Source organism: Gekko japonicus, unplaced genomic scaffold, assembly GCF_001447785.1.
Source record: "Gekko japonicus isolate JY-2015 unplaced genomic scaffold, Gekko_japonicus_V1.1 scaffold217, whole genome shotgun sequence".
Taxonomy (NCBI): Eukaryota; Metazoa; Chordata; class Lepidosauria; order Squamata; family Gekkonidae; genus Gekko; species Gekko japonicus.
This window is the reverse complement of record NW_015164188.1, coordinates 431,911-441,918: the sequence shown is the minus strand read 5'-3', so window position 1 is coordinate 441,918 and position 10,008 is coordinate 431,911. Positions and strand designations below refer to the sequence as shown.

The following is a 10,008-nucleotide window of genomic DNA, read 5'->3' as shown; positions in this document are numbered from 1 at the left end:
CGGAGCCGGAAAGCCTGAGTCCCCACAGCACCCCTACCAATGCTCCCTCTAAGCTTGTGAGCAAAAATTCTACTTAGTGAGCTACTGGCATTAAAGTTGTGAGCGAGTGGTTTGGATACTGCATAAATTAGTTTGCTCTTGAGCCATCCTTCCTGAGCTAATACAAAAATGTATGAGCCAGAGGCTAAAAAACTGAGCTAGCTCACATTAACTCAGCTTAGAAGAAGTGATTATATTTATACCCCGCCTTTCACTTGGACTCTCAGAGCAGTTTACGAACTCCTTTCCTTCCCCTACCCACAACAGACACCCTGTGAAGTGGGTGGGGCTGAGAATGATTCAGAATTGGTAGAGAAACATTTTATTTATTTATGTTGATTTCTTAACCACCATTCCCAGCTTATGTGGGGCTCAGGACGGTTTACAACAACATAAAATCCAATACAATTTTAAAACCAGTTAAAACTACAACATTCTATATTAAAACATTCAGCATAAGTATTTAAGCACTTTAACAAGATGGCATATTCCACATACAGGTTTTTAGCATTCAGATTTTCATAAGGAAAAGGGGAGGGGAGGGTGCCGGGCAGAGGTAAGGGAACTGTCGCTGGCCTCAACCAAAGGCCTGGACTGGAACATCTCTGCCTTGCATGCCCTGCAGAACTTTAGTAAGTCAGACAGGGCATGGATGTCATCTGGTAGAGAGCTCCACCAGGCTGGGGCCAGGGCTGAGAATCTGTGGGGCTGTGAATCACCAGGAGATATGGGAGAGGTGGCCCCAAAGATTTTAAGACAATCTTTGCCATTCATGAACCTAATAATTCTGACTGTATGCAATTATTGAATGCACTGTTGACTAGTGATGAGAAAAGTCAAGTGTTAAAAGATGCAAATCAGCATTTGAAAGCAAATGGTGAGATTCAAAATTTTATTGCAGTGCCACAAGATCTCAGATGGGATTATAACTCTGAGGATGGAATGTGCAGACTGAAGGCTTTAAGGGCGGTTTTGCTTGAAGGTCTCAAGAAGGCAGGAGATTGCACTGGGAACTGGTCTAAAGTTGCTAGTAATATGGAGCTGCGGTGGCTCAAGTGGTTAAGACGCTGAACTGCAGGCTGTGGAAGGTCGGTAGTTCAGCAGTTCGAGACCCGGGTGCTGCATGACGGAGTGAGCTCCCGTCTCTAGTTCCAGCTCCTGCCAACCTAGAAGTTCGAAAGCAAGAAACTGCAAGTAGATAAATAGGTACCACTTCAGTGGGAAGGTAACAGCGTTCCGTGTGCCTTGGTGTTTAGTCATGCCGGCCACATGACCACGGAAACGTCTTCGGACAGTGCTGGCTCTTCGGCTTTGAAACGGAGATGAGCACCACAACCCTAGAGTCGGATTTGACTGGCTTTCGAGCAAGGGAACCTTTACCTTTACCTGCTAGTAATATACAGGGATCGGAGGAACACGCTTCTGATGTCTGGGACAGATTGTCTTATGCATTGTGTTAGCATGGAGGGACAGATGTTGAGGACAGAAACAATTTGAACATTTTGAGCTTTGTTTATTAATCAGAGTGCTCTAGATATCAAACAAAAGTTGCAGAACACTAAGCCTGTTGCTGGGAAAAGCCTGGATGAGTTGGTGGCTATTGCCACTTGAATATTTAACAATAGGGAAGAAGAAAAAGACAGAGAGACAGAAGAAAGGTGAAAGTTAGATGAGGCTGTTAGCAGCAGCATGTGACTGGATCTGGGACCCAGCCTTGAAGCTCACAAAGTTCTCCTGGCAGTAGTCAAGAATGAGGATGTGGTAGAGAAAGTAGTGGAAAGACAGGAAGATTTAGTTCAAGGGTGTCAAACATGCGGCCCAAGGGCCGGATCAGCCCCCCGGAGGGCTTCTATCAGGCCTGCAGTGGAACTGGCTGTCTTCTGCTTCTTCTTCCAGTTCTGCTGCTGCTGCATCATCACAGGTTTGCAGCTTACAGATACACATCTGAACAGCACACTCAAGATTGCAACAGCACAGACATTTTGATGCAATAATTCAGAGCAAGAGGTGTCAGTTATCAGACGCTGTTAAATGAACAAAATATTGCAGAGAGTGCTAATGTTTTAAGCATGTTTTTATTTTAAGTTAAAAAAACCCTCTGTGTTTGTGTCCTTTATAAAGTTTATATCTCCACTACCTGGCATTACATTTTATGACACACCTGGCCCAGCCCAACAAGGTCTCTTTATGTCAGATTCGGCCCTCATAACAAATGAGTTTGACACCCCTGATTTAGATGATGATTTGTGCCAAGAGGCTCCGTTTGTAAATGATGAATAGGACGAGGCAGAAGACTGCATAAACTTAAAGGCTCTGAGAAAACTACCTGGTTATTATTCTGATCCTGATTATTGTGAACAGGTCTTAAAAGAGGCCAGTAAAATGGGTACCTTCACTGATTTTAGGTTAGAAATCCATTTATATCCTGAACTTGTCAAAGGTACTCCCTAAGCTCCTCATATAACTATGGCTATTAAAGATGTGGAACATGATTGTTTAATTGATACTGGTGCAGCTATGTCAACCTTGTCCACCACTAACCTGCCTAGGTCTGTCCATTCAAAAACATTGGTAGGTGTGAACAGAAACCTTTTTCATGTCCTGTTACTAAAAGCCTGGATGTTAATATTGGACCTTTGTCTTTTGAACTTTTTTTTTTTTGTTTTGGATCCTCAAAGCCCCATAAATTTGTTGGGAAGAGACTTGTTATGCAAGATGAGGGCAACTTTAATTTGTGAGCCGGAAGAAATCTCCTTGTGTTTACCAGAAACCTCCATTCCAAAATTTGGTGGGAGTGCTCCAGGGAGAAGTAGAGACTGTACCCAGATTCCCGATGATCTGATTAACCTACCGAGTTCAATGTGGGGACATTCCAGCACAGAGGTAGGACTCCATAAGTCTCACTCTCTAAAGCAATATCTGACTCTTACCTAGAACAGGGAATTTTGGTTCCTTGCAAGTCTCCTTGCAATACTCCCGTGTTACCAGTCAAGAACCCAAAACGGGGTCCCAGTGGAGAAGTGGTATGGAGATTTGTTCAGGACCTGCACCCTATAAATGTGTATGTACAACCAACGCATAATATTGTTCCAAATCTTTATACCATTCTCACTAACATTCCAGCAAACACCTGTTATTCAGCTATACATTTGAGTTCAGCTTACTTTAATATTCCTATTTACTCAGACTCCCAATATATATGTTCATGTGAGAAGGACGTTTCCTAACGCCAATCAGATTGCCTCAAGGGTATGTGGAATCCCTCACTCTTTTTGCACAGATCCTAAAGAAGGATCTGGAAGATGTACAATTGCCAGCAAGGTCCACCCTGCTCCTTTATGTGGATAATTTATTAGTTTACTCACCTAGTCAGGAAGCTTGCAAAATGGACACAAAACAAAAATTCTACAACCAAAGAATGAGGCTTACCCCTTGTCCCTGTGCCTGCCAACCTCTCCCAGTCACTAGTTACGTTCCCAGGAAAATTATTCTGATTACACATGGACCAAATACCATTTCTCTACAAATAAGTACCTGGTGACCATAGAAAGGTGAGCCAAGAATTGTTCTGAGTGTGATGGTCCTGGCATCAACCTTGGATACAGTCGTTGTACCATGACCTTCCTCATGGGCAACAAGACCAAACAAGTGAGGATAGGTGTCCAGGTAACCAGGACCCAAACATCAATCTATGCAAATACGTAGATTGCCATGGGAATATATTCTGAACAAATGTCAAGAAATCTTGGGGCAATGCCATGAAAGAGACTCAATTTGGGAACTACTGGGTTTGTGGAGATAAGGCATACCACGTTTTCCCTGGGAACTGGTCAGGGTGCTGCTACCTAGCCAGGTTGGCACCCTCGGTAAGCATCCAAGAGCAGCTGCCCCAGGGCAAAATTTGAAATGATAGGGAGGCCATCGAACATGCAAAGCTACCAGCCCTTACTTGAAGGAAAATATTAGCTGGATGGGCTCATGTGCCCCCCTCATTCTATGTGCCAGGACCACAAAGGTCCCAGGAATGGCCATCCTCCGCCTCCAAGGTCGGGACAGTCTCATAAATCTAGCAACTGTGCAGCAAGAAAACCGCCAGCTAGCCCTCCAAAACTGCCTGGCCCTAGACATTATGAAGTCAGCCCAATCTGACTCTGGGAAATGCTCAGATGGTTTCTTTGGCAGTTTCAACCTATGGTCTTGACTGCCCACCTGGTTGCCAGATGTAGGGTGGCTCAAGTAACTCTTTGTGGCCCTCGTTGTACTGCTAGGCTTGAGGGTTGCCCTCTGTTGCCTTGCAGCCCGCTGTCTGCAGCTTTGCCCTGCTGTTCTGTCTCTGTATCGCTGTCCCTGCAGACAATCTGTAGGTGGTGAATATGTTCAGTTGAGGATGGTCCCTTGGACCCAGTGGGCCCTTCAGGATAGACATCTGAGCATTAGGGCAGCCATATTGGATCTTCATATACCCTGTGTTCCCTCTGCAAAAAGCAGAACTATGGATTTACGCTCAAAGACAGCTTATCTAAAGGAAGCTGGTGAGCAAATGTCTTGGTTAACAATTATTTCTAGGACTACAGCAGAAACCAAAGATGTTGCGGTTAACACAGACTGTTCCTTGGACTGTGCCGATGTTAGCAGTCAAAATTTACTTGAATCTTATGTATAGAAAACAGAAAAAAATGGTTGCACATGCTCAGATACTATGTAACCGATGCCTATAATTGTCTAACACACCCTTAGTTGGGTGTGGGTGCTTGCAGACTTATTTCTGTGCACATCTATCTGCCTAGCAAATAAATCTTTGAACCTGTTACCCAGGAGTCTTCCTGTTGGACCGCTAGCAAGACAAACAGATTTGGTGAATTGCATCACAACATGTAGGGTTGCCAAGTCCATTTTAGCCCCCCAGCGGGGGACTTTGGGGGGTGTTCCCGGAGGGGGCGGGGCATCCCCAACGTGATGACATCATGCTGGGGACGTCCGCTCCCCCCCTCGCCCACCCAATGGGCACGCAGGGAAACGCCAGCTCCCTGCACTTAAAGGGGCATATGAGTTACACCCAGGTATGCTCAGCTAAGAGAAGACATGTAGTAACCTTAGCTAGACTCATGGAACCATGCCTGGTATGTTGTTCTCAAGGTTTGCACTCTATCCCATTACAGGGACTTGCTGGCTAGGGTTGCCAGGTTCTTTCATTGTGCTGGTGGGGGGACTGGGAGAGGGGTTTTGAGGGTGGGAGGGGACATCACTGTGCTGACATCACTCAGAAGTGACCTTGGCACTTCTGGGATGGCACTCTGCTTTTTGGGCAAAACTCTATGGCAAAAACAATCTCAAACCATAGAGTTTTGCCAAAAAGCATAGTGTTCCCCCCCCCCTACTGATGTCCCTTTGGGGCGACATCAGCTGATCACCCAGGGTGTTGGGGTGGGCAGAATTCCCTCCGTCCAGCCAGCTGACTGGAGGTGGGCAGGAGCCCACTAAAGCCGGGAATCCCCCACCCCCACCTGGGCAACAGTATCCCTATTGCTGGCTGAATGCCAATCTTATCTAGTTTCCCTCTGACTACAGTTGGAAAACAGGCTGCAGGCAGGCAAGCCCATTTCCCCCCAGAAACCTAACTCCTCCCACACCCCTAGCCCTATTTACCTACTCTTCCCCTTCATGGCGCAGCTCTCTCCACCCGCCCCCCACTGTGCGTGTGGGTAGAAAGCATCCCAGGGGAGTTGGTCCTTCCCTCAGTCCGAGCCCCGGGAGGCTCAGGCTCCTTCCTTGAGCAGGCCACGGGGGAGCCGGTCCTTGTGTAGCCATGCCTTCTCGTCCTCCCGGTACGGAGCAGGAGGAGCCCAGCAGATGCAGGAAAGACAGGCGAAGCAAAGCTACTTCCGCCTGTTGCATTGCCTAGTCAGAGAATGGGAGCGCGCTCTTGCAAGCGAGAATTTGTTCCCGGCAGTGCCTCCTGGGCTGGAGGGAAGGCTGGTGGCAGAGGCAGAACAGGTCGCCGGTCACAGTCTTGATGCGCCTGATGCAATCGGATTGCATTGGCGCCCCTTGCATAAATTGCATCGTTGCTCAGTTATCTTCCCTTTTAAGTTGCTGTGCCATTGATACATGGAAAGTACGGAGGAAAGAAAAAGGGGTGCAAATGGGGGTGGGGAGGGACTGGTTCGGCGGGCACGAAGCGAACCCTTTCATTCGCTAGTATAAATGGCAGATTCCTCCTGGCAGGTTCTCCCCCATTCTGTCTCCTCCCCGCCCACCGGTGCATTCGAAAACCGAGATAGGGAACTGATCTGCGCATATACTATTCCTTAGCGAGCTGGAAAAGATAAAAAGATGCATCACCGTCAATGAGACTGCTAGATCAACAGGGGGGAAGGGGGGGGGCGGAGATTGCAGAGGAGTGGTTGCTACCCGTTCAGTGTTCCAAAAGGGAATCAAGGCAGCATTATATCTTTTCTTATAGCGCTGGAATATTCAGCCAAAATGGAACATCTGTAGATTTCCTAAGTGCCCGAAGCATAAACCGGGTTTGCAAGAGCAACAGGAGCGGGAGTTTGTTGAGCGTCATGAAGAACTGCATCAAACCTGGGAAGCTATAAAAGGGCAGGGTTGGTAGGAAGCAGGTGAATGGTGCAGCCCTAAACAGAGCTGCACCCTTCCGAATCCAGTGGACTGAGAAAAGTGTAACTCCGTTTAGGATTGCACTGTAGAGTAAGCCACAAAAGAGGCGGCGAGGGGGAGGGCGTAGGATTCGAAACCCGGGGAGAAAATCCCGTGGCTTGGAAGGACGCTCGCTTCCGTGCAGTAGGTTTAGAAATCATGCCAAGATTTAGTCGGGGAAAAGAGACTCCGAAGCGGGATCCCGAGGCACAGCAGGGGACGTTTTCCTGAAAGAGGCGTTTAGCAAAACAGAAGATCTGCATGGCAGAGCAGAGCCCTGGGACTCACTCGGAAGCCGAGAGCGAGAGAAGAGACGCTAACCTGCTAACCTTTCCGGAGGCGCGCGGAAGAGAGGGGGGTGGTGGAAATCCTGGGGGTGCCCATTTAGGCAGGGATTGCTCGCTGTGACTTCCCTTGGCCTCGTCTCTGCCTGAAGACACTCCCCGCGGGGGGAGCGGGGAGGAGAGGAGCGCGCCAGACAGCCCGCCTGGAGTCCGTGCCTCTTTTTCCTGCACGTCCAATAAGCGGAAACTCTACCCCGCCAAAGCGAGGCAGCTCCCTCCTGGCCAGAGGCTGCGTGCGCGCCTCGCCCGCCAGCGGGGAACCAGCTCGAGATTTCCTCCCTCCCCTCCCCCGGAATGCCCAGTCCCCCGGGGGTGGGCAGGAGAGGGCGGGGGCTGCCACACCGAGAAGCCCCTCCCTGATCGCCGCAGCACCTGTGGAGCACGAGGCGATCGGGGCCCCGCCGCCTCCCTTGCGCAGAGCGGATCCAAGGCGTCCCTGGGTTTGGCGCGTCCCTTGCCAAGGCGCTGCCTTTTTTCCTTTTTTTTTGGTGCCACGCCCGGGTTTGCAGGACGCCGCCGAGCTGCCGCCGCCGCTCTTGCTGCTCAGCATTCGAGGGGCGAGAGGAGCGAAGGGCCGGAGCGATTGGGACGTGCCCGCCGGCTGGCCGCGCAACATGAGGCGAAGAGCGGGCGAGCAGTCGAGGCGAGCGGCGGGAAGCGCCTCGGGTCGCTTGGGGATTTTGCCACACTGAAAGACTGAAGGGGGAAAAAGAGAGAGAAGGGGAGCCTCGGACCCTGGTCGGTTGCTACGGAGCGGCTCCCGAGTCTCCTCGGGATGGGGAGGAAGGGCTCTTCCTAAATGCCTCGCTTGCGGCTTCCCCGGGCGGGCGTGCAACAAATGGCAGCCAAGCCTGTGATCCGGGCTGCAGTCGCAGCAGCGGCGACTCCCAGGTGAGGCTTAAAGGCTCCGGTCTGCAAGCTGCAGCTCTCCATGCCTGCCTGCGCCTCGCCTTCCCTTCCTGAGTCACCCCGCCGCACTTGGTAAGGCTCGGGGAACTCCTGGGCACGCGTGGGGTGGCGGGTTTTGATGCCTGGGGTGGGTGGATGGGGGGGCCGAGTGAGCGTGGAGCCCTGTGCCAACTTCAGATCACCGGGGTCTCTCGGATCGTTCACATTTCGCTGAGCCCGCTTCCCCCACCCCCACTGGGGAAGAAAGCCCAGTATGTAGAAAGGGTGGGGAGTTCGTGTCAAGAAAGGACGGTGAGGTCCGCGGGGGAGGGGGGAAGCATAGGTTGAGGACAGTGGAATGTCCTGATCGGACGCTGGTCGCGACCTCAAAATGCGACGCTGAGATGAGAAATTTAATGGTTGGTGATGTAGAGATCCTCAAGAAGTGGAAACTGGCAGTGTGTGTGTGTGTCTCTGTGTACATTTTCTCTGTATGGACTGGGTAGGGCGGTACTAACAGTAGCATCTTTTTAACAAATGGAATTCCACACCCTTTTAAAACACTTGGGGCGCATGGGTGTGCAAGAGAATGTAACATATTGTCACATAGTCTTTGGAGAGGATAAGACACCAAATCAAATATTCAGAGTGGTCCAGTGTTTAACTCAGAGGGGGAAGGGCCAAACTACATAAGGAATTTGACACAACAAATGTAATGGAAAGGTGACTTCAGAAATACAAACAAAAGGATATTCTGGAGGGGAAAAGAAAGGAGTCTAAGAAATACAAGAGAAATGGTACTTGGCAGGATAAGTTGGGATGGAACACATTCTGGTGCTAGGTTCATGGTGATGTTCTTCATGATAGGATGTTCACATGCTTAACTTTTGCTTATGACTTCATTAAAGGGCTGTCAATAACAGGTGCGGAGTGAGCATGTGGTATCAAAGTCCAGAATATGTAAACTACATTATGAACTGACTCTCCCTAGTACCTTTGCCATGCCCTACACAGTATCTGTTTCTGGTATCCGATTGTTTGGTCCAATTTAGTAGTATTTTGTCTCAAAGTGTCAGAACAATTGCTGGAATGATAGGATGAGTTCTGCAGCCCTTAGTCCTTCAGATAAGCCCTGATGTCATTGAACAGATTTGTGTAAATAAGTTTTGCTTACAGGCTGTCACCGAGATGGGATCCATTAATGCAGATGGGAGATGTGGCACTAACTGACTTGCACCCCAAAATTAAGTTTGAACCTAGCCATCTTGACCTTTCCGAAGTCAATGAGAAATAGTGCCTTTGACTACCAACAGGAAAAAAAAGTCAGATCCAAATCCAAGCTGTATTTCCATTGCCTTTGTATTGCTGATAAGAAGTACTTGGGCCTTTAGTAATCTTACATGTGCTGTTGCTGGAAAAATCATAGCTTCTAGGTGCTGAGAAAGGTGATTACCGATAAGCCACATGTGCTAGGAAAGAGAAGGTAATGAACATAAAGACTTTTTGCAGCCAAATCTAATGGGAAGCTGGGTTTGGACCGGTTTCTATCTCTTTCTTATCAATGCCTTAACTCAGTCAGCCTCTTAACATCCATCTTTTGGAACCACTTTGGAAAGCAAGGCCTTGTTTATGTGTTCAGTTATGGAAGGATAACAATCCATTAATTCACTTCAGCTCCTGGTTTGTTTATGCATTCAAGGGATGAAGTGAGGTGAAATCATACAGTCGGGCACTGTTGACTCTTCTTCCTTTTAACCCAAGGGTATGTGATTGTTTAAAGAGCAACAAGGTCTTGCCTATGCAGATGGGTGGAGTTCGGTGTTCGGTGCAAACACTGAGATGTATGAATAATGTGAGATGATGAGCCAGGATGTTTTGCAGAAACATACTGTGATGATTCCAGGATGATAGTCCCGAGTCAGTGCCCTCAGAAAACCCTGGTACTCTCTCAGGATGTTGCCAGTGACTTGGAGGGAAACATAGGGCAAGAAATAATTGTAGGAATTTGCCTTCTGAAGGCAAAATTGTGGAAATTCTACTTAGAAATTACATTTCTGTTGGGGAGGGGGAGGGAAAT

The 10,008-nt window shown here is 48.8% G+C and overlaps 1 protein-coding gene across 1 annotated transcript in view; it reads left to right on the top strand.

Annotated features, from left to right (window-relative positions):
• The first annotated feature begins 7,105 nt into the window (after positions 1 to 7,105).
• The window catches only part of LRRC3B (leucine rich repeat containing 3B), a 73,117-nt gene continuing 70,214 nt past the window's right edge, over positions 7,106 to 10,008 (top strand). The window contains exon 1 of the mRNA XM_015408244.1: positions 7,106 to 8,024. The gene's annotated coding sequence lies outside the window, so the exon portion shown is untranslated. The remainder of the gene's footprint in view (positions 8,025 to 10,008) is intronic.